The 22,140-nt window shown below is 36.1% G+C and overlaps 1 long non-coding RNA gene across 1 annotated transcript; it reads left to right on the top strand.

Annotated features, from left to right (window-relative positions):
- Positions 1–335: 335 nt before the first annotated feature.
- LOC111523133 lies at positions 336–22,101 on the top strand. The gene is made up of 3 exons (XR_002725452.1): positions 336–439; positions 12,793–12,876; positions 21,975–22,101. It is a non-coding gene; the product is annotated as an uncharacterized LOC111523133 (long non-coding RNA).
- Positions 22,102–22,140: the final 39 nt, after the last annotated feature.

Below are 22,140 nucleotides of genomic sequence, written 5' to 3'. Positions count from 1 at the left end.
TTCCTTATATTCCAGTTTTCTCATTTGGATAATTTACACTTCCACCTGGGGAATAGGTGTATTAGTCCATTCTTGCATTGCTACAAAGAACTACCTGAGACTGGGTAATTCATAAAGGAAAGACGTTTAATTGACTCAGAGTTCTCCAGGCTGAACAGAAAGCATGACAGAGGAAGCCTCAGTAAACTTACAATTATGGCAGAAGGTGAAGGGAAAGCAGACACCTCTTAACATGCTGGAGAAGAAGGAAGAGAGAGAGAAGGGGGAAGTGCTACACTCTTTTATAAACAACCAGTGAGAATTCACTCACTATTACAAGAACACAAAGGGGGAAATACACCCCCATAGTTCAACCACCTCCTACCAGACTCCTCTTCCAATGCTGGGGATTACAATTCAACGTGAAATTTCAGCAGAGACACTGACCCACATCATATCAGTAAGTTTTTGGTGTTTTTTCATGGAATATATGTTCTCAATAAAGTCTATTTGTGTTTACCTTCAAATGTTTCTATTTTGCTTTTGTTATTGAAGGATTATTTTCTTGTTATTAAGTAAATAATTCTAGATTAACTATTACTTTGTCTCAAAATTTTGAAGAACTTATGATGATATCTCATGGCTTCTGTTGTTGATGTTGTAAAAACTGTAATCAGTATGCCATTCTTTCAAAGTTGTCTTTTTTTCTCTCATTGTTTTAAATATCTTTTTGCCTTTGGTGTACTTCCTTTTCATTAAAGTGTGACTAAGTATGAATGTTTTACTTTCAGGTGTACATTTAGTTTTTTGTGTCTATAAATGTGTCCGGAAAGTGCTCAGCAATTAACTCTTCAAATATTGCCTCTTTTCACTATTGCTTCTTTTGAGGATCCTTATTAAACAAACTGTGGCCTCAGGATATTTGTACCTTTTGTTCTTTCTCTTTGCAATGACCCTCTACTTGAACATTCTCCTCCTCCTGCAGACATACATATACACATATACACCCACCCTCCCTGGACTTTGAATAGTCCATACACATATTGTCAACTATCTCTCACTACCTATACCAGATTAGCTCTCATTATTCTATGTTCTTTTTGTATCTTTTCCTTCATAGCATGAAAAATTACTATAATTAGATGAATGATATATAATAGAAATAAGATCTTTTTTGTCTCGTTGACATCATCCTATCCTCAGTACACAGCACAGCTCCTAGCTCCATAAATATTATTAACAGAATAATTTAAAATAAGTGGACAAGGAAATGCAATTTATCACAGCAAGTAGGGGTAGGGTACCAAAATTGACCTCATCAAAATTAGAAGAAATAGATGAATAAATTAAATTTGAAAATCCTTCTAACTACTCAGTATATAAAGCACATAACTTCCAAAATGCTTTATAATCCAATGTTATTTAAAATTTAATTTTGAGTAGCTTAACAGCAATTGAAACTAGGAATTCAGATGTAAAAGGCCATATCCGGGCCATTGTGTAAAATATTCAAAAAGCCTATATCTTATCATAAATATTCTTTGACTATATCTCTTGAAGAAATAGATACCTGATTTGTAGAGATTTAATAAATAGCAGATATAAATAGTTACTATAAATAATAACACTGATTATCCTGTGTAATCAAACCCTTCACCTGCTGTGATATGCACTGCATTTATGCAGATCAGCTGTAGGCCTTTCATCCATGAAATTATAGAATGTATAATGTGATGGCCCATGATATATTCAGTGTAATTGCTTATTTATAAAAAGAGCTATCAACAGCCCACTTTAAATAAATTCAGAAATCACCATAGGGCATTTAGAAATGAATATTTTATATGACATTTTAAAAAGATTATGAGAATTTCTTTGAACAGTAAAATTAATGGCTGTTTGGCGGTTTAAACTCATCCAGTGTAGATTCAGGATAATAGCATATAAACTGTAATTACTATATTTGTGTCTTAATTAAGAATAACCCCATATACCTTACTAGTAATGTATTTTTAGCTTAAAATATGAATAAAGGGGAAACAAAATAGTAAGTTAAATCCCCTCATGGGTCATTTGAATGTAAAGCATAATTTCATCATAACTCTGTATGCTTTTCTATCTATCTATCTATCATCTATCTATCTATCTATCTATCTATCTATCTATCCATCCATCTATCCACAAATTTATATTTTACTACAATAGCCTTTAAGTATATATTTCCCACTGAAAATATAAAACTTTTGAACTTTGAATGTAATACTTAAACATTTAAAGCTTTTAACACACTCAGAAACAATGAATCTTTTGTATCTTTGATCTTTAGTATAAATAGATTTTACAGTAGTTTAAGATGTATTATAAAGTTAGAATTACTTATCAGAACCCCAAATTTCCCAAATTTCCCAAATTCCCAAGAACAATAATCTTAGTTCAAAATTAGCTAAAGAATATTAAAGTAGTGAATCATTCGCAGTAGTGTTTATCACAGTAGAAACGAAAGGACACAATTAGAATTTGTGAACTACAGGATAATAGAAGTAGATGTTTGTATAATAATAATTCATTAGATACTCACCGATCACTTCAGAGGGCCACAGAATTTCCTGCGTATTCTCCTATATTCTAAGAGTAAAGAACATTTTCCATATATTATTTTGTACTTTTTTTTCCATGTTAATTTTGAAATCATTAAAATAGTACTGGATTGTCTTTTTAAATATTTTTAAGTTTTCTTCTGATTGTACCACATATCCTCATGCAAAAAAAAATTATCACTCTTAGCAGTAAACCAAATGCTGTGAAGGATATAAAATACACAGAAAACAGGGTCTGGGGATCACTTTTAGTCAATAGAACAAATTCTATGTTTAGAGAAACTTGGAAGCTCGCTATAAATGTAGTGGAAATCATTTCACTAAAAGTAAGGATAATTATGGCAATATATCAAGCTCATATCATCTGCATAGGCTAGGAAGGCAAGATGGAAACAACAAATTCATACTTTTAACTTTGTCATTGTAACACTGATACTGGGGATGAAGAATGAAAATAAAGTGAATACAAACTACAAAGAACATGCAGCTAAAACACTAATTTTGTGACAATCAAGGCAGAACATTAGCCATGAGATCTACTTACATGAGACATGGGATCTATTCACATAAGAAATGTGACTTGTTTTATATGTGTGTGTGTATATATACGTGTGTGTGTGTGTGTGTGTGTATTTTTCCTATGAAATACAATAGTAGATAGAATTTCAGGCAGTAGTAGTAAAGCTGTAATGTTTAAGCTGATTTATCTAAGAATTCCACAAAAATATAGTGAAGATAAAACCAACTTAAAACATATATAGAGATGATACATTTTTAAAAATGGACAGGTTTTTAGAGCAGTTTTAGGCTTACAGCAAAATTGAGCAGAAGATAAAATAGATTCCCATATGCCTTCTCCCACACAAGCATAGCCTCTCCCATGTCAACATTCCCCACCAGAGTAGTACATTTTTCCCCAATGGAGGAGCCTAATTAACACATTATTATCACCCAGAGTCCATAATTTACATTGCGTTCACTTTCGGTGTTGTAAATTCTATCGCTTTGGGCAAATGTATAATGACATATGTCTATTAGGTTGGTGCAAAAGTAATTGTGGTTTTTGTCATAAAAGTAAAGGAAAAAACCACAACTACTTCTGCACCAACCTAATACCATTATAGTGTCATACAGAGAAGGTTCACTGCTCTAAAATTCATGTGTGTTCTGCCTATTCATCCCTCCCTCCCCTACGAACTCCTGGCAACCACTGATCATTTTAACGCCTCCATGGTTTTGCCTTTTCCAGAATGTCATATAGTTGAAATCATACAATACATAGCCTTTACAGATAGGCTTCAGATTGAGACAAGGACTTTTGAAACATGTGTAGGCATTAGTTTTTAGACAACAGTCTAAACCAAGCTTATCCTGATGTCAGTTAATAATAAGACCTCCAGTCCTTTGATTGAATGAAGGCTTAAAGAACATGCAGAACTCTGAAGAAACTGGTAAGTGAGTGCTTAGGCACACCTGTTCTTTAAGTCCCCTCTGTCCCTATTCACATGCCTTACGGGGGCACTTCATTAATTTATGCCTGAGAATATATATACATGGGGAAAAGGAAAGGAAAAGAAATATATTCTTCCCCCAGTTGAATCCCCAGTTTTTACTTCCATTTGACATCTCTTTCCTCTACTTATTTTCATGAGTGCAGGAGCAAAGGGATTAATTTTCCTTTACTACACTCAAGTAGTAAAAAATGTGGAAAGGGAGAATTAATTTCAAATCTTTAAAAATGAATTTAAATCACAGAGATTCCATTAATTTTATTTTCTCTCTATGTATTTGTAATAAAAGTAAATGCTTTCTCATTTTAATCTATTAATTCGTATAAATGTTGTAGAGTTAATTTTACGATGCTACATTTTTATAATCTGTTCCCAAATATTACAAGACTCTTGGAGTTGGGCAAAAAGTAAAAAGATACATTGTTATATGAAAATAAATATCTAGAACATGTTCCTTAGTGTATTTGTATATTTATAAACTATATTTTAACTCACTTTCTAGAAAAGTACTGATGAAAATAATGATATTAGATGTTTGCTTGAGTAATGGCACATAGAATTTTAAATTTTTTGCTTCTTATTTTCTAGGGTTTTTTTTTTTTTTTTTTTTTTTTTTGAGGCGGAGTCTCACTCTGTAGCCCAGGTTGGAGTGCAATGGCATGATCTCAGCTCACTGCCACCTCCGCCTCCAGGGTTCAAGCAATTCTCCTGCCTCAGCCTCCTGAGTAGCTGGGATTACAGACGCCCCCCACCACGCCCAGCTAATTTTTGTGTTTTTAGTAGAGACGGGGTTTCACAATGTTGGTCAGGCTGATCTTGAACCCCTGACCTCGGGATCCACCCTCCTCGGCCTCCCAAAGTGCTGGGATTACAGGCGTGAGTCACTGCAACTGACCTTTCTAGGGTCTCTTAATGATAAAAATCACACTGGAGATGAATGATGAAGTTTATGTGTTTAAGGCTATTACACTACTTGAAAAAACTGTATAGTACACATTACATTTTTAAAAGTTATTATTTATCTTTTCTGTCAATTAAAGGGAAGTTTTTTGTGACAGATGAGAGGACAATACATATGAACTTCAAAAAGAAAGTTGAAATATACTATATGACCAACCAACATGTGAAAGGATTTTTCAGGTTGCAATTGTATCTTCATATGGTCACATGGTTTGTTTCCTATTTTAACATGCACTTTATCTTGCTGTTTCAATGTGCTAAAGGGAAGAAAACAAATGGCTTGTGAAATAGGTATAAAATAAACTTAACTCCATTTTCAAACACACATACACAAAGTGAACTATATTTGATATCCACTACATGTTTTTTCATGTAGGAAAAGTATTGTTGTTTATACCCATTTCTTTTGCCGTATAAAAACTATAATCTGTAGAGAATTAAAAAGTGGCTTTTTTAAAAAGCACAGTACTTTCCCCCGAGGCAAATGTGAGAGTATTCTAAATGAATTATTAACCCAGAAGAATTTAAGAAAATTTCACTGCACCCAGGAGAGGGAAAAAAAGAATCCGTCTTCCTCCTTGGTGAAGGTGAATGACGGCCAGCATTCCAGCGTCCAATATGTGGTCAGAAAATGTCTCTACTGAATTGGACATTAAATGTGTGGTCTTGCAGTCAACTATGATGAATAGCCTTTAAAAAGCCTTTTTCAAGCTTAGCATTCCATAAATTAATGAATACCTACCAGAAATTTGCAGGTGCACAATAGTAGTAGAAACAGAGAAAACTAACATAATAAAAGAAGAAACATAAGCCCAACAGAGAGAAGTATTAAAAAATAAAACTTGTATTATGGAGTGAAAGGAAACAGAAATAACTTAATAATGGTTTGTATTTGTATAAAAACTTGTATATGAAGTGCATTATATGAAGTACAATTCCATGGATCAGAAGTTTTTGTTTTTTTTGTTTTTTTTTTTAAGTAACGAATACGTTATGGAGTTTAGATGAAAAGAAAAATTTTGAGTGTAATCAAACACTGGAATAAACCTTTCCAAATATTGGCAGAATGTCCATCACTAGAGGTATTTTTAAAATGTTTATGTCAGACTAGAATATGACTTCAGTAGGTTTCTACATTCAAACAAAAATTCAACAAAATAATTATTAATAAGCCAATGATTCCACGGCTATTGAAAATGGTTAAAAATAAAATTATTTTAAAAATAATATTGGAATAGTAAAATGTATTCACAAGAGAAAGAAAGCAAAGAAAATCCTATATGTTTTATTGTGTAAGAAGATATATTTGAAATTATTCACAATATATGAAGCCAATCAATACTTATGCAGTTACCAAATGCAACTTAACCCTTCTAATGAAATTCTATATCTGTCTTTGGTTTAAGAAATCTTTAGCTGCACAAACTTGAATGTTGGAATTCATGAAGACTATTTTTTTCTGCCTTTAATGACAAGATGTGAGCTAAAAATGAACTTGCTAGTTTCATAGAAGGACACCAGCAAGAAGATGAATAAAAGCATCAATGTAATAACGAATTTTCCAAAAATGTATATGTGTATAATAACGGATTCAGAAACGTTGTCGTTGAAAATTTTGAAAATTGTGAGTTAAAGATAAGAAATTAGGCAAAAGAGGGAAGTAAATTTAAATTTGCTTTTTCATTATAAAAACACGAAATATAAAAATAGATTTTTCAAATGAGTCATTAGGTCATCTAATTATAATCAATGCTTTCTATTCTCTGCTCTTTGATATATTATTATTTTTAAAACTGTGATTTTAATAGATTGTCTCGATTGAATGATTATGCCATGACTAATACGCTACTTCCAAGACATTTGACTATTTCCAAAGTTTTGTTATTAAAAATGTATTTGTTCTTTTAGAGTTCCTGTATGAGAGAATAATTCTTCAGTAAGAATTCCCAGAAGTTAAACATGTCAAAGGCGAAAACATTTTTCTCCTGATGTATAAGCTAAAAATGTTTTCAAAAGGTTTATGCCAATGTAAAATGCCATGAACAACATCTGAGAGTTTAGCTGCACTCTATCCTAGGCAACATAAAATATCATGTTTCTCATTAAGTGCTAATTTAATAGATTAAAATTAGAAATTTATTTTGATTTTCAAAGTGTTTTTAAATTATAAAACCTAATGTGATTAAAATATATTATCAATTGATGGTTACAGGGGAATACTATCTCTTTTTACTGAAAACTTTTATTATTCTTGGACTAAGTATGTACTGGTAAGGTGGTAAAATTTGCATTTCTACAATTCAGTTCAATGGAGTAGTAGGAGAACCAAGTTGCACACATTTATTTCTATTCTTTTGTGTATATAAAGTTTTGAGCTATTGGTATTGTTTTTCACCGGTTTTAATAGGCTGAATACTGGCCACTCAAACAATTTATAAGGTAATACTTACCAACACCTGGAATTTGTAAGTATTACCTTACAAAGAAAAAGGTTTTTTTGTATGTATGTTTAAATTAAGAATCTTGCCATGGAAGATAATTCTGCATTATCAGCTCTAAATCCAACCCCACCATTTTTATAATATAGAAACAGAAGCAAATTTAGACACACACAGAGCAAGGGAAGGCAATATAACCAAAGTGATGGGAGGCAAAAACCAGAGTGATGTAGCCACAAGTCAAACAATGCCCATAGCCTGAAGAGACAAGGAAAGGATTTTCCCCTAAAGCTCCAGAGGGAGCACAGACCTGGCAACAGCTTGATTTTGGCTCAGTGAGAATGATTTTGAATTTGTGGCTTCCATAACTGTAAGAATTTGATTCTGTGTCCTTGCTATTGTGAATAATGCTGTAATGATCATATGAGTGCCTGTGTCTTTTTGGTAGAAATTTATTTTCCTTTGGGTAGCTACACAGTAATGAGATTATTGGTTCAAATGATAGTTTTGTTTTCAGTTCTTTGAGAAATCTCCAAACTGCTTTCCACAGTGGCTGAATTAATTTACCTTTCCACCAAAAGTGTATAAATATTCTCTTTTCTACACAACCTTGCCTGAACCTAAAATAAAAGCTGAAATTAAAGCTAAACTTTGAGAGAATAATTTTTTGTTGTTTTAAACTACCAAGTTTGTGTATCTATTATAGAAGCCAAAGGGAACTAAGACACTGTGTATTTTCACTCGTAAACCTTTGGAAAAATTTAGGTTGGTTTATCAATTATTGTACTATAATTTGAATCCAGTAGATGTTACATTTATTCCTTTGTATTAGTCATGGTTCTCTAGACAGACAGGACTAATAGGATAGACATTTATATGGCAGGGAGTTTATTAAGGAGTACTGACTCACAGGATCACAAGGTGAAGTCTCACAATTGGCCGTCTGCAAGTTAAGGCGCAAAGAAGCCCGTCTGAGCTTCAAAACCTCAAAAGTAGAGAAGCCGACGGTGCAGCCTTCAGTCTGTGGCCAAAGGCCCAAGATCCCCTGGCAAACCACTGTATAGGTCCGAAAGTTCAAAAGCTGAAGAACTTGGAGTTTGATGTTCAAGGGCAGGAAGCAGCCAACACAGGAGAAAGATGGAATCCGGAAGACTTGTCCAGTCCAGTCTTTCCACCTTCCTCCACCTGCTTTTATCCTAGCTGCACTGGCAGCTGATTAGATTGTGCCCACTAGGATTGAGTGTGGGTCTGCTTCCCCAGTCCACTGACTCAAATCTTAATCTCCTTTGGCAACACCCTAACGGCCACATCCAGGAACAATACCTTGCATCCTTCAATCCAGTCAAGTTGATACTCAATATTAACTATCACATTCTCTAATATAGTTTCCCCCATTCACCTTTTGATGAAGTATCAAAGTTAGTAGGTTGTTATGGTTTGAATGTTTGTCCACTTCAAAACTTATGCTGAAATTTAATTCCCACTGTCGCAGTATTAAGTGAGCACCCTAAGAAGTGATTAGGCTGTGAGGGCTGTATCCTCATGGGTGAGACTGGTTGCCACTGTAAAATAGTAAGTTCAGCCTTTTCTTGTTTTTCTGTTTCTGCCATGGGTTGACATTGCAAGAAGATCCTCACCAGATGCTGACCCTCAAACTTGAACTTCCTATCCTCCAGAATTCTGAAATAATAAATTTCTGTTCATTATAAATTACTCAGTCTCAGGTAAACTCTTATGGAAACAAAAATTAACTTAGATACATGTCCTGTCCTAACTCTCTGGGAAAATCACTAAAGGCTTAAGATCTGAAAGTATACATCAATGAGGCAAGATGAACACAAAATTGTTTACCTTTCATTAATGGGAAAAAAACCCCACAAATATTCAATTTCCCAAAGCAACTTCAAAATTAAAAAATGTAACACTTAAATATAGATGTGTGAATGCCCTCCTTTTGCATTTAAACCTGATGGGGTTTAACAAGTTCTATATCATGCATCTAAAAATGTTTGTCTTATAAAACTCTAAATTTAAGTAGTAAATATTCTAACAGCTTGTGCACATTTTTATGTCACATTTTTTCACATTTTATGTAATCTATTAAATCATCCCATTTGTCATAAAAAGAAAAATGTATATTTTTTCTATTTTTAGTAACTAGAATAACTTCTGAGGACAGAAATTAAAAACCTTATAATCTTCACAAATAAAAATAATGCATTTTTTCATATTCAGATATGTTGTATTTGAGAAATTTCTTTTAAAATATGTACATAACAAGGACTATTGGGAAGAACACTACATATAATGTGTGAGAGCCTGAGTAGCTCTGATTTGATACTTTCTCTTTACATGCAAACTTGGCAATCTAAATCTTTTGAAATTTCCACTGGAGGTCTATTAAAAACAGATGCCACTTTACTTGCAGGACTATTGTAAAACTCAAATATGTAAAATCATTTGGAAATTATAATGACTTCTGCAAAAATAACTATTATGTTGGAATACCAATATATTTGTATACATGGATGTTAATTTATCAATTAATTATCAGATGATGACCATATGGCCTTAGTGTGAAGTAGCAGATTACAGTATATTTTAAAAATTGATTTTTTTATTTGTGTAGCAGTAGTGACACTGTTGTGAGGAAATGTAACCTGCCATTTTCAAACAACTTCCTCAGAATTATGCTGACTGGAATAGTATTCCAAAATGTTTCCTTTTACTATATTAGTACAATATAACTGATAAAATAGAACACAAATATAAGTTTAAATCTAATAACAGAATGTTACTCAAATGCATTTAAAATCATTCTACATAATGAAATCATGATATGTCAAATGTTTAACTTAATTCAATGGATGAGTCATTTCTAGTTTTCTGGGATCTGATGTGATAATAGACTCTTACACAGCAAACATCACTGGGTAAAAACACCTTTTCCTCTTTCAGGAACAATCTTTCTTTAGATAATATCATGGTGCACTCTCTCACCTTCTTCAGGTCTTGACATATTTGTCTAATGTCCACTGAAGACTTGCCTTCTCCCTTATCTAAATTACTCTATCCCTGACACTGACGCCTGCCTTCATTGCTTTATATTTTTCTTGTCACCAGCTAACACAGTCTATACTTTATTTGTTCATCCGCAATGCATTTTGTCTGAGTCTCTTAATAGAATGCAACAGCCACAAAGTCAGACTTTTAAATTTCTTGTTTTATTTTTAGCGTATCTTAACACCTAATACCTACAATGGTGTTGGCACTTAAATAGCTTTAGATAAATGAATTAATTAGCAAATGGATAAATGCCTGACCAAATAATTAAATTAAAGAAGACAGCAGAGACTTTCTAACTTAACATTAACTTCTTTAGCTAATAAATATCTAATTGGTAACTCAACTATGCTTAACTCCATGTAGGGTGACATAAGAATAAGAGTAATAGAAAGATAGGAGTGATAAAAAGAAATACTAAATTATTCTTTTGGAGGAGGTACTTTAACCTCTTCCTTTCCTTACATATGCAAGGTGATACAGATATTAGTTTGATAATAAAATAAAAAATAACTAGAGAAGTAAATTGCAATGAAAGTATAATCAAATATAATCAAATATAGTAAACGTAAAAATCTTTTTCATTGTTTTAAATAAAATGCATTGACTTTCTTTAAAAAGTAAAAATATATATTGAAATACTCACTGGAGGTCTAGTAATAGAAATATAAATAACCAAATAAATGGAAAAGGATCAATTGGAAGGAACTTTCCAACTGTGTGTGTGTGTGTGTGTGTGTGTGTGTGTGTGCTTTATTGTCCCAATTTTAACTTATATTTGTTTGGATGGTATACACTCTGTTTCTATCCCTTTAGGAGTTGTCCTAGAAATTGCAGCAAACATCATTAGCTTATAAAAATATGATGTCAACCTGTATTTTAGCCTCATCTTCAACAGTCCAAGGAACTTACTTATTTTACTGCCCTTCCAACTTGTATCATGTTGGTGCCATATGCTTTAATTTCAGCTATTTTAATACTTTAGAAGATATTATTTATTAATATTGTTGTATACACTCTGAGTTGATTTGTATTTACTCTCATTTTGAGTACTCATTTTTGTTTTTGTTTAAAATGTTAGTAAAATAAGTAGTAAGCCTAAAAAATGAATAAACATGGTATTTTTCCTTCTGCATAACAATGTTTTTAGGTTTGTTTTTTTTTTCTCTCTCTCTCTCTCTTTTAACTAAAAAATAATGTTCATTTAGCCATCTTCCTTAGTATGTCTTGATGGGTATAGAATTCTACATGAAAGATAATTTTTTTCATCATATTGATACTATGCTTTGGCTTCTAGTTTCCATTGTTTATATAGAAAATTCAACCAGCCTTTGTAAAACAAATAAAGATTTTTTGTTTTTCTCAAGATGCTTTCAAGATATTTCTACTTTTTTTTCCTTTGTAGTTTGACAATGATACTTCTAGTTGTATTTTTTCTAATACTACTTCAAGTTGTCTCTCCTTCTTAGAAATCTTAGGCATTTTTAGTGTATCAAATTGATATCTTTTAAAAATCTGTAACATCCACAGACTTAATTCTTGAAATGGTGTTAATATTTTACTGCTCCATTTTCTCTCTTTCTTCATTTAAATCAACTATATATGTTTAATTGATTTGATTGACTTATTTAATTTAGATGATTTGGTTAATTTAACTTACATGGCAGGTTGATTGTATACGACTCTTCCTTCCATCAAGCAGAGGTCAGCAACTTGTCGTCATCAAAATTAGAATTTCTCACTGAATATTCTGTTTCTCTTAATTGTACTTCTCTACTTTTCATCCTCTGCTAGCTTCAGGCTACATTGTGGATAATCTCACTGACCTATTATTCAGCTCCTTATTTCTCTCCTTAGCTATTTCTAATCTTGGGTGACATTGATCCATTGAGTTTGTAACTGTTGCTATTTTTCTTTTCAATGCTAAAATTTCTGTTTGATTCCTTTTGAAATCTGCTCTCTGTGTTGCTTAAAAATTTTTCAAGATTTTCTTTTATTTTGTCAACTATGGGAATGAGAATTGTTTTGTATTCCCTGATACATTCAAGATGCAATTTTTTGAAATAATTTGTTTATGTTGTATTTTCTATGTCTTACTCATGATTTCTTGTTTCGATAAAAGCCTGGTTACTTTTGCTTGTTAGATGCTCATTTATTTTGTTTTAAAATATATAGTGGAGGTAAAATAAGGTTAAGAAAATTCACTCCTCCTTCAAGTAAGATGATTTTTTTTGTTTGTTTCAGGGGATAGGAAATGCTACCTGTCTCATTTTAATCCATATTGAAGGCTTCAGATTTCCTTCATTCTCCAAGTGATGCAAAACTAAGGTGAGCAGTAAATTCATAGGTGATTTAATTAAGATTTTTTTTTTTTTTTTTTTACTTTAAAGGTTTATCCCTTTGGGACTGCAGTTTAATGCCTCAGCTTAATTTCTTGTATAATTAAAATTATTATATTTCATAAATTTATGTTGTAAATGTTATATTATAAACTTATTTCCTTTATAAATAAATTTCATAACCTTCATAAAGCTTGAGCTTTCTACTCACTGAGGCCAATAAAATTGTATTTCAACTTCACAGTTTTTTCTTACTGATTGGCAAATGTCGTTAAAGTACAAAAAATTTGGGGTAATCTTCTCTTTCCTAAGATTTTGACCTGGAGATTCTTCAGTTTCTTCAAGGCTCTTAAGCTGATTTTTTAAATAATTTCACCCAGCTCTTTGAGTTGTCCTCAGCAGGAAGATTGGCCTCAATCGCCTGGCCCATCACTACCAGAAACAGAATCTGTTTTTCAGAAAGACCACTTGGTCTCAGTATATTCACATCAATGCACTCTGAAATATATTATAGATAAATTAATTGGCAGATAGATGTGAATGCACATATACATGTGCACACAGACTGAAGGTATACATAAACAGAATATTCATATAAATAAAACCTTGTATATCTACTCATATACTTAATATTTACATGATTTAAGAAATGTAGAAGTGATTCAGCTTTAACCATACCTAATAAGCAAGAAACCAAATGTATCATCTAGGAGGTATTGATTTCATGTACTTACTGTAAATATTTATTGAGTATCTTTGTAATACCTTCCTTGGCCTCAGGCTACTTAAGTGCTTTCTGTTTGTGTTCCACAGACCTTTATTTATACTTTTATTTTGACATCTTTCATATTATTTTAATTAATTATTTGGATATATGTCTCCTCTTAAAAGAAACATTTTAGACAAATTAAATTTGACAGAGTTTATTTGAACAAAGAATAATTTGTGAATGATGCAGTACCCTGAACCAGGAGAGGTTCAAGGAGCACAACCAGCAAGCATGGGTACTCAGCAGTGACCACACGAGGTCAGCCTTTGTGAGTGGAAGTCCGTGTTGCTGAGCCCATGCATAACCTCCATCCCCACCACCATGGCCACTTGGCTCATGGCCCCATTGGGTGATGACAGGGTGGCTGGGGAAAGAGGCTGAGTGGTGCCCACAGAATAGGTCATCTTATACACTTAATTAGTAAAATTTTCTCACCATTGGTGAGAAATCACATGGAATACAAATATCTGAGTGGTTTTGGGCCACTCAGAGAGGTGCATTTATATACTTATTCCCCAAATTTCTTTGTCACCAATTTTCTAATTATGCTTCTTCCAAGTGTCTGGTCATCCAGCCAAACCATTGACTACTGTCCGTGAAACAGCATATAATCACACATCTGGCCATTTCCCCTTACATGCAAAGTGCACAACCAGGTGCACTGCTCAAAGTTCTGCCAACTGGGAAGCTTTTCCTTCACCGCTGTCCTTCAAGGATGTCCTAGAAAGGGGCTGTAATGCTGTAGCTCTCCACTTTCGGATGGTACCTGCATATCTTGCAGAACCATCTGTGAATCAGGCCGTATTTTTCTCTTCCTCTGTCAGCTAATCATGGAGAACTTCCCATATGGCCATCAGTGCAGGCTGAGAGAGAGAAGGCAGAGTGGCAAATGAGCCACTTCCTCATGTAACTTATTTGTGCCTTCAGGACCTGCTCAAGCCCGGTCACATATATACCACTTCCACTCGATGATGGAATGCTGCTGTGCATGACCCACTTTATAGCTAGATGGGTCAGAAAGCACCCAGTTCATAATATGCAGTTCATGTCACAGGGTTACTTGATGACCCATAGTCAAACTTTCAGTTTTCACCAAAGTCCAACAGGTCAAGAGCTGTCTCTCAAAAGGAGAGTAATTATCTGCAGAAGATGGCAGGTCCTTGCTCCAAAATCCTAAAGGCCTCCGCTGTGATTAACCTATGGGGTCCTGCCAAAGGCACCAAACAGCAACCCTATCTGCCACTGACACCTCAAGCACCATTGGATCTGCTGGATCATATGGCCCAAGTGACAGAGAAGCTTGCATGGCAGCCTGGACCTGTTGTAGAGCCTTCTCCTGTTCTGGATCCCACTGAAAACTGGCAGCTTTTCAGGTCACTTGATAAGTGGGCTGGGTTAACACACCCAAATGAGGAATGTGTTGTCTCCAAAATCCAAATAGGCCCACTAGACATTGTGCCTCTTTCTTGGCTGTAGGACGTCCAGATGCAGCAACTTATACTTCATCTTAGAAGGAATATCTCAACAGGTCCTATACCACAGGACCTCTAGAGATTTTACTGAGGTAGAAGATCCCTGAATTTGAGTCAGATTTATTTCCCATCCTCTGGCACGCAAATGTCTCATAAAGAATTTCAGTGTGTTTGCTACTTCTTGCTCACTGGATCCAATCAGCATAATGTCATCAATGTAATTGACCGGTGTGATATCTTGTGGAAGCAAAAAGCAATCAAGGTGTTTCGGAATAATATGATGACACAAAGTTGGAGAGTTGATATACCCCTGAGGTAGGACAGTAAAGGTATATTGCTGGTCTTAGGAGCAGAAGGTAAATTGCTTCTGGTGGGCCTTATGGAAAGGAATGGAGAAAAAGGCATTTGCCAAGTCAATGCCTGCATTCCAGGTACCAGGAAATGTGTTAATTTGCTCAAGCGTTAAAACCACATCTGGTACATCAGGTGCAATTGGAGTTACCACTTGATTGAGCCTTCAATAATCCACTGTCATTCTCCAAGATCCGTTTGTCTTCTGCACAGCTCAAATAGGAGACTTGAACGGGGTTGTGGTGGGAAGACCACCCCTGCATCTTTCAAGTCCTTGATGGTGACATTAATCTCTGCATCTCCCCAAGGATTCAATATTGTTTATGATTTACTATTTTTCTAGGTAGAGGCAGCTCTTATGGCTTCCATTTGGCCTTTCCTACCCTAATAGCCTCACCCTACCGGTCAGGGTGCTAATGTGGGTTTTCTGCCAGCTGCTAAGTATGTCTATGCCAATTATGCATTCTGGCACTGGGGAAATGACCACAGGATGAGTTCAAGGACCCACTGGACCCACTGTAACTTGGACCTGAGCTAAAATTCCATTCATTACCTGACTTCCATAAGCCCTTACTTTAACTGTAGGACCACAATAACGTTTTGGGTACCCCGGAATCAACATCAGCTCAGAGCCAGTGTCCAGTGGTCCCCAAAATGTCTGATCATTTTCCTTTTTCCAATGCACAGATTCCCTGGTAAAAGGCCAGAGGTCTCATTGGCAAAGGATGGGAGAAAGTTTTATTGCATAAATTATTGGTTATGTAGTGGGATCCTTCCTCAAGAGGGCCCAACCTCCCTTCATTTAAGAGGTTCTGGGTCTGTAAATTGGCTCAAATATAGAAGTTGATGGAGGGGATGCAATTCTGTTTTCATAGTACAAATTAGTCTTTTTTCCATTTGACCTAGAAGTTTTCTTCTTACATAAATTAAGTAGGAATGCAGTAGGTTTCCTATCAATTTTACTTCTAGGATCACTGTGATTAATTAGCTGATGCTAGAACTCTACATGAGTCACACTATTCTGATTGCTGCTTTGTCTCTGCTGTCCATTACAATAGCTATGCCCACCTTGCCTTTGACGGTTGAGTTCCACCACTTGGCCCCTGCTGCCTCAGGATCCAATTATTCCCATCATATTTAAATTTTGTAGTTGAGTAACTGTGATTCCCACTGTTAATCTGACATACAGAGTAGAGCAATTACAGGGCTCTTCAAATATGCCATAACAAATCTATTTTACAAGGCATTGGTCAAAGGTATATCTTCTGGACCCTCCCAGCTGGGATGAGTAGTTCTAAAGTGACTAATCCACTTCACCATCCCAGTCTCCCTAAGCCTTCTCATCCCTTCCTCTACATTAAACCAAGGGAGATCAGGCATTTCCAGCTCACTCACAGTGGGCCATCTTTTAATCCATATTTCAGCTATCCAAGCAAATGAACTATTAGAACCTTTTTCAACTCCCAAGCTGCAATATTAAATGCAGTCCCTACTTAGTGGGCCCAAATCAATAAATTCAACCTAATCCAACTCTGTGTTCCTTCCACCATTATCCTAACCTTTAATATCCATTCCCATGCCTCTACTCCAGATTTCTGTTTATACATGTTACAGAATTAAAGCGCTCTTTTCAAGTGTAGTGCACCTTCTCATGGGTCATCACTCTCTACCTGACCTCTAGGGGCCCCGGGGAACTTTAGTCTAGTTATAGGTCTAGAAGCAAACAAGGGTGTCGGGGTGCCATTACTGCTGATGGGGAAGCTGTTCCATCTGGCAAAAAAGCTTCATCAGAGTTTACAAACTCCATGTCCCCAGATTCATCAGAGTTCTCTCACACATCCTCATTCCAAGTTGCAGGATCCCATTCTTTTCCAATCAATGCCTTCACTTTAACAGTAGATACCTGACGAGGCTGTACATCCACTTTCATTGCAGATCAGTCACTCACCTGATAAGAACTTGTGTCTGTTTTTCCACAATTTCAGCTCTTTCACTACAGGAGATAAGCCTCTCACTCAGGGTAATCTTAGCAGATTTGATGCTCAGTATCTGCTTCTGAAGCCAAGAGACAAGATCCCTGAGTCGATCATTTTCTTTCATCACTTTGTCCACTGAACTTAGGAGCAACTGAGCAGCTTCATTATGTTCCTTGGTTCTCCACATATGGTCAAAGGTATTATGTATAGAGTACTATATTCCTTGCTTCTCATGAGCAGTTAATCAAGAGTGTCAATTGCATTTATTTAGCATAACTCTCTAAACAATTCAAGCCAAGGAATATCAGTGTTCTCCATACTATTAGAAGTAGAGTCCTTAGCATTTTTGGGTCTAATCATATTAAGCACCCAACTCCAGAAGCCCCAAAACCAATGAAACAACTCCATCCTTAATATTCTATTCCTCTAGAGCCACTCCTGGTACCAAAATCTGTATTAGCCAGGGTTCCCTAGAGAGCCAGAGCTTATATGATATATAAGTGGCCACTGTAGACTGATAAACTCATATATATATGAGTTTATCAAGTATTAACTTACATGATCACAAAGTCCCACAATGGGCTGTCTGCAAGTTTGAGGAGCAAGGAAAGCTAATCCAAATCTCAAAACTGAATGACTTCGAGTCTGATGGAGTCTGATGTTTGAGGGTAGGAAGCATCCAGTATAGGAGAAAGATGTAACCTTGCAGGCTAGGCCAGTCTTGCCTTTTCACATTTTTCTGCTTGGCAACACCCTCACAGATACACCCAGCATCAATACTTTGCATCCTTCAATCCAATCAAGTTGACACTCAGTATTAACCATCACAACATAATTGTGTTTTAAAATGTGAGGACATGAAATTTGGAGAAGAATGGGCAGAATGAAATAGTTTGGCTTTCTGTCCCCACCCAAATCTCATCTCAAGTTGTTATCCCCATGCATCAAGGGAGGGACTAGGTGGGAGGGGACAGGATCATGGGGACTGTTTTTCCTATGCTGTTCTTGTGATAGTGAGTGAGTTCTCATGAGTTCTGATGGTTTTATAAGGGGCACTTTTCTCTTCACCTCCTCTCTTTCCTGGCCCCTTGTGAAGAAGATACTTGCTTCTTGTTCACCTTACACCATGATTGTAAGTTTTCCGAGGTTTCCCAGGCCATGCTAGAACTCTAAGTCAGTTAAACCTTTGTTTATAAATTACTCAGTCTCAGGTAGTATCTTTATAGCAGTATGAAAACAGATTAATACAATTTACTAAGTTCAATTGCAGTTTGCTACCTATGGAGACAGCTTTGGACCAAATTTAATATAATTTAACACTTTGCATCTAGAATATGAGACTCCATGTGTTGGAATTTCTTTTCATTCATGAGATTCTTTTCATAGCTACCTCAGTGACTTACAGATAGGAGGTACTTAGTAAATGATTATCAAATGAAAGCTAGGTGTGATAATAAACACGGAGGAAACAGATACGAATAAAGCATAGTTTCTTGGTAAAAGGACTTCTTAATGTAGCAGAATGATATGGTTGGCTTTGTCCCCACCAAAATCTCACCTGGAATTGTAGCTCCCATAATTTCCATGTGTTGTGGGAGGGACCGAGTGGAAGATAATTGAATCATGGGGGTGGGTCTTTCTTGTGCTGTTCTCATGATAGTGAATAAGTCTCATGAGATCTGATAATTTTATGAAGAGAAGTTCCCCTTCACATGCTCTCTTGCCTGCCATATGTAAGACATGCCTTTGCTCCTCCATCACCTTCTGCCATGATTGTGAGGCCTCCCCAGCCATGCTGGACTGTGTGGCCTCCCCAGCCATGCTGGACTGTGAGTCAATTAAGCTTCTTTCCTTTAAAAATTGCCCAGTCTCTGGTATGTCTCTATTAGCAGCATGAGAACAGACTAATACAGTAAATTGGTACTGGTAGAGTGGGATGCTGCTGTAAAGATACCTGAAAACATGGAAGTGACTTTGGAACTGGGTAACAGGAAGAGATTGGAACAGTTTGGAGGGCTCAGAAGAAGACAGGAAAATGTGGGAACGTTTGAACTTCCAATAGATTTGGAGGGCTCAGAAGACAGGAAGATGTGGGAAAGTTTTGTAACTTTGTAGAGACTTGTTGGATGGTTTCAAGCATAATGCTGATGGTGATATGGATAGTAAAATCCAGTCTAAGTGTGTCTCAGATGGAGATGAAGAACTTGTTGGGTACTGCAGCAAAGGTCACTTTTGCTATACAGAGACTGGCCACATTTTGCTCCTGCCCTAGAGGTCTGTGGAACTTTGAACTTGAGAGAGATGATTTAGGGTATATGATGAAATTTTTTAGCAGCAAGGCTTTCAAGAGGAAGCAGAGCATAAAAGTTGGGAAAATTTGCAGCATCATAATGCAATCGAACAGAAAAATCCATTTTCTAGGGAGAAATTCAAGCCAGCTACAGAAATTTGCATAAGTAACAAGAAGCCCATTGTTAGTTACCAAGACAATGGAGAAAATGTCTTCATGGCATGTCAGAAACTTGAAGCAGCCTCTCCCATCACAGGCCTGGAAGCCTAGGGGGAAAAATAATTGGTTCCTGGGCTGGGGCCAGGGCCCCCTTGTTGCATGCAGGCTAGGGACTTTGTGCCCTGCATCCCAGCCACTCTAGCCATGCCCAGAAGGGGCCAAGGTACAGCTGGGGCAGTATCTTTGGAAGGTGCAAGCCCCAAGCCTTGGCAGCTTCCATGTGACATTGAGCCTGCTGGTGCACAGAAGTCAAGAATTGAGGTTTGGGAGCCTCTACCTAGATTTCAGAGGATGCATGGAAATGCCTGAATGTCCAGGCAGAAGTGTGCTGCCGGGGTGGTGCCCTCATGGAAAACCTCTGCTAGGGCAGTGTGGAAGGGAAATGTGGGGTGGGAGCCCCCATGTAGAGTCCCCACAGGGACACTGCCTAATGGAGCTGGGAAAAGAGGGCCACTGACCTCCAGACTCCAGAATGGTAGATCCACTGACAGCTTGCACCATGCATCTGGAAAAGCTATTGACAATGACAGCCGTGGAAGCAGCTGGAAGGGGGCTGTATCCTGCACAGTCCCAGGGATGGAGTTTCTCAAGGCCATGGGAACCCACGTCTTGCATCAGTGGAACCTGGATGTGAGACATGGAGTCAAAGGAGATCATTTTGGAACTTTAAGGTTTAATGGCTGCCCTATTGGATTTTGGACTTGCATGGGGCCTGTAGCCCCTTTGTTTTGGACAATTTCTTTCATTTGGATCACATGTATTTACCCAATGCCTGAAGCTCCATTGTACCTAGGAAGTACAATGTGACTTTGCTTCTCCTTCACCTTCTGCCATGATTGTGAGACTTCTCCATTGTGCTGAATTGTGAGTCAATTAAACCTCTTTCCTTTATAAATTACCTTGTCTTGGGTATGTCATTATTAGCAGCGTGAGAACAGACTAATACACAGAGTAAATAAACACGAACAAAACAAAAGATTGCTCAATATGCATTTCAAAGCCTCTTTTGCAGCTGAAGGCATGTGACCTAGGTTTTGCAAATCAGGTAACTCACATGTGATTGATTTTCAAGTGAAGTTCTGTGCAGGGCCCCAGTCTACTGATGGGAGGCAATAGAAGCTATGCTGGACATTTCTCCAAAAAGTTATTTTTGCAGGATGATTGTGAGATTTTCCAGGAATTGGAAAATTAGTTTCCTTTAAGCCAGCCTATGTGAGTATCTTGAAATATTGTTAATACATGCTTGTCTTGGGGAGCATTGGGGAACTTGTTCTTTTCTAGTCCTTCCATGAGAGCTATCTAGTTTTTTAAAGCAATTTTTAAAACTCAAAATATAACATACTTAAAGGAAAGCACAAATCATAAGTAAACTACTTGATGTATTTATCAGAAAGTGAACACACCCATGTGCCAATTACACAAACAAAAAAATAGAAAATTATATTAATCTGAAAGCTCCTTTATGGACCTCCCCATTTACAAATTCTCATCCTCCTCAAAGCCAATCACATTCTAATTTCAACCACCATTTGTTTTGCCAGTTTTTGAAGTTTATACATGGAGAATGACACAGTAGGGACTATTTTGTGTCTGACCTCTCTAGAATTCCATGTCTGAGTCATTATAGGATACTCCTCATTACAAGGACAGGACACTGCACCTAATAAATCTTACCACTAAGTAAGGGACTCAAACTAGTACATATTCTTCCAAGTTTCGTGAAATTCAGAGAATATGATAGGTGTCCAGCTTGTTCCAGCAGTAATGTGAGTGACTCTATCACGTACCTTTTAAAATCCAGCAGATCCAATGTGGTAGAAATGCCTGAGGTTGTGCTGAATGTTGTATGGAGCTTGTTCATGTTCCAGTAAGAGAATTGCAGCAATGTCTGTTGGGTTTTGGCAGAAAGCAGCATTATACTTATAAGTAGGCTTATATGAACAAAGTGGCCATGGTAGACTGATAAGAGGTTTTATTTAGTTTCACATTATAAACTTTTCACTTTGATAGGCCAGAATATAGTCACTGCTGGGTCAGTGCAAAACCAACTCTGACCTTCTAACATGAAACCTACTCCATGAGACACCCTCCTCCCTCACAAGATGGGTTGATTACATTGGAACCCTCTATGAGCAGCAATTTGTCTTCATTGAAGTAAGTACTTATTCTGGATCAT

The sequence above is a fragment of the Piliocolobus tephrosceles genome, chromosome 5, assembly GCF_002776525.5.
Source record: "Piliocolobus tephrosceles isolate RC106 chromosome 5, ASM277652v3, whole genome shotgun sequence".
Classification (NCBI taxonomy): Eukaryota; Metazoa; Chordata; class Mammalia; order Primates; family Cercopithecidae; genus Piliocolobus; species Piliocolobus tephrosceles.
This window is presented reverse-complemented; position numbering and strand designations above follow the sequence as displayed.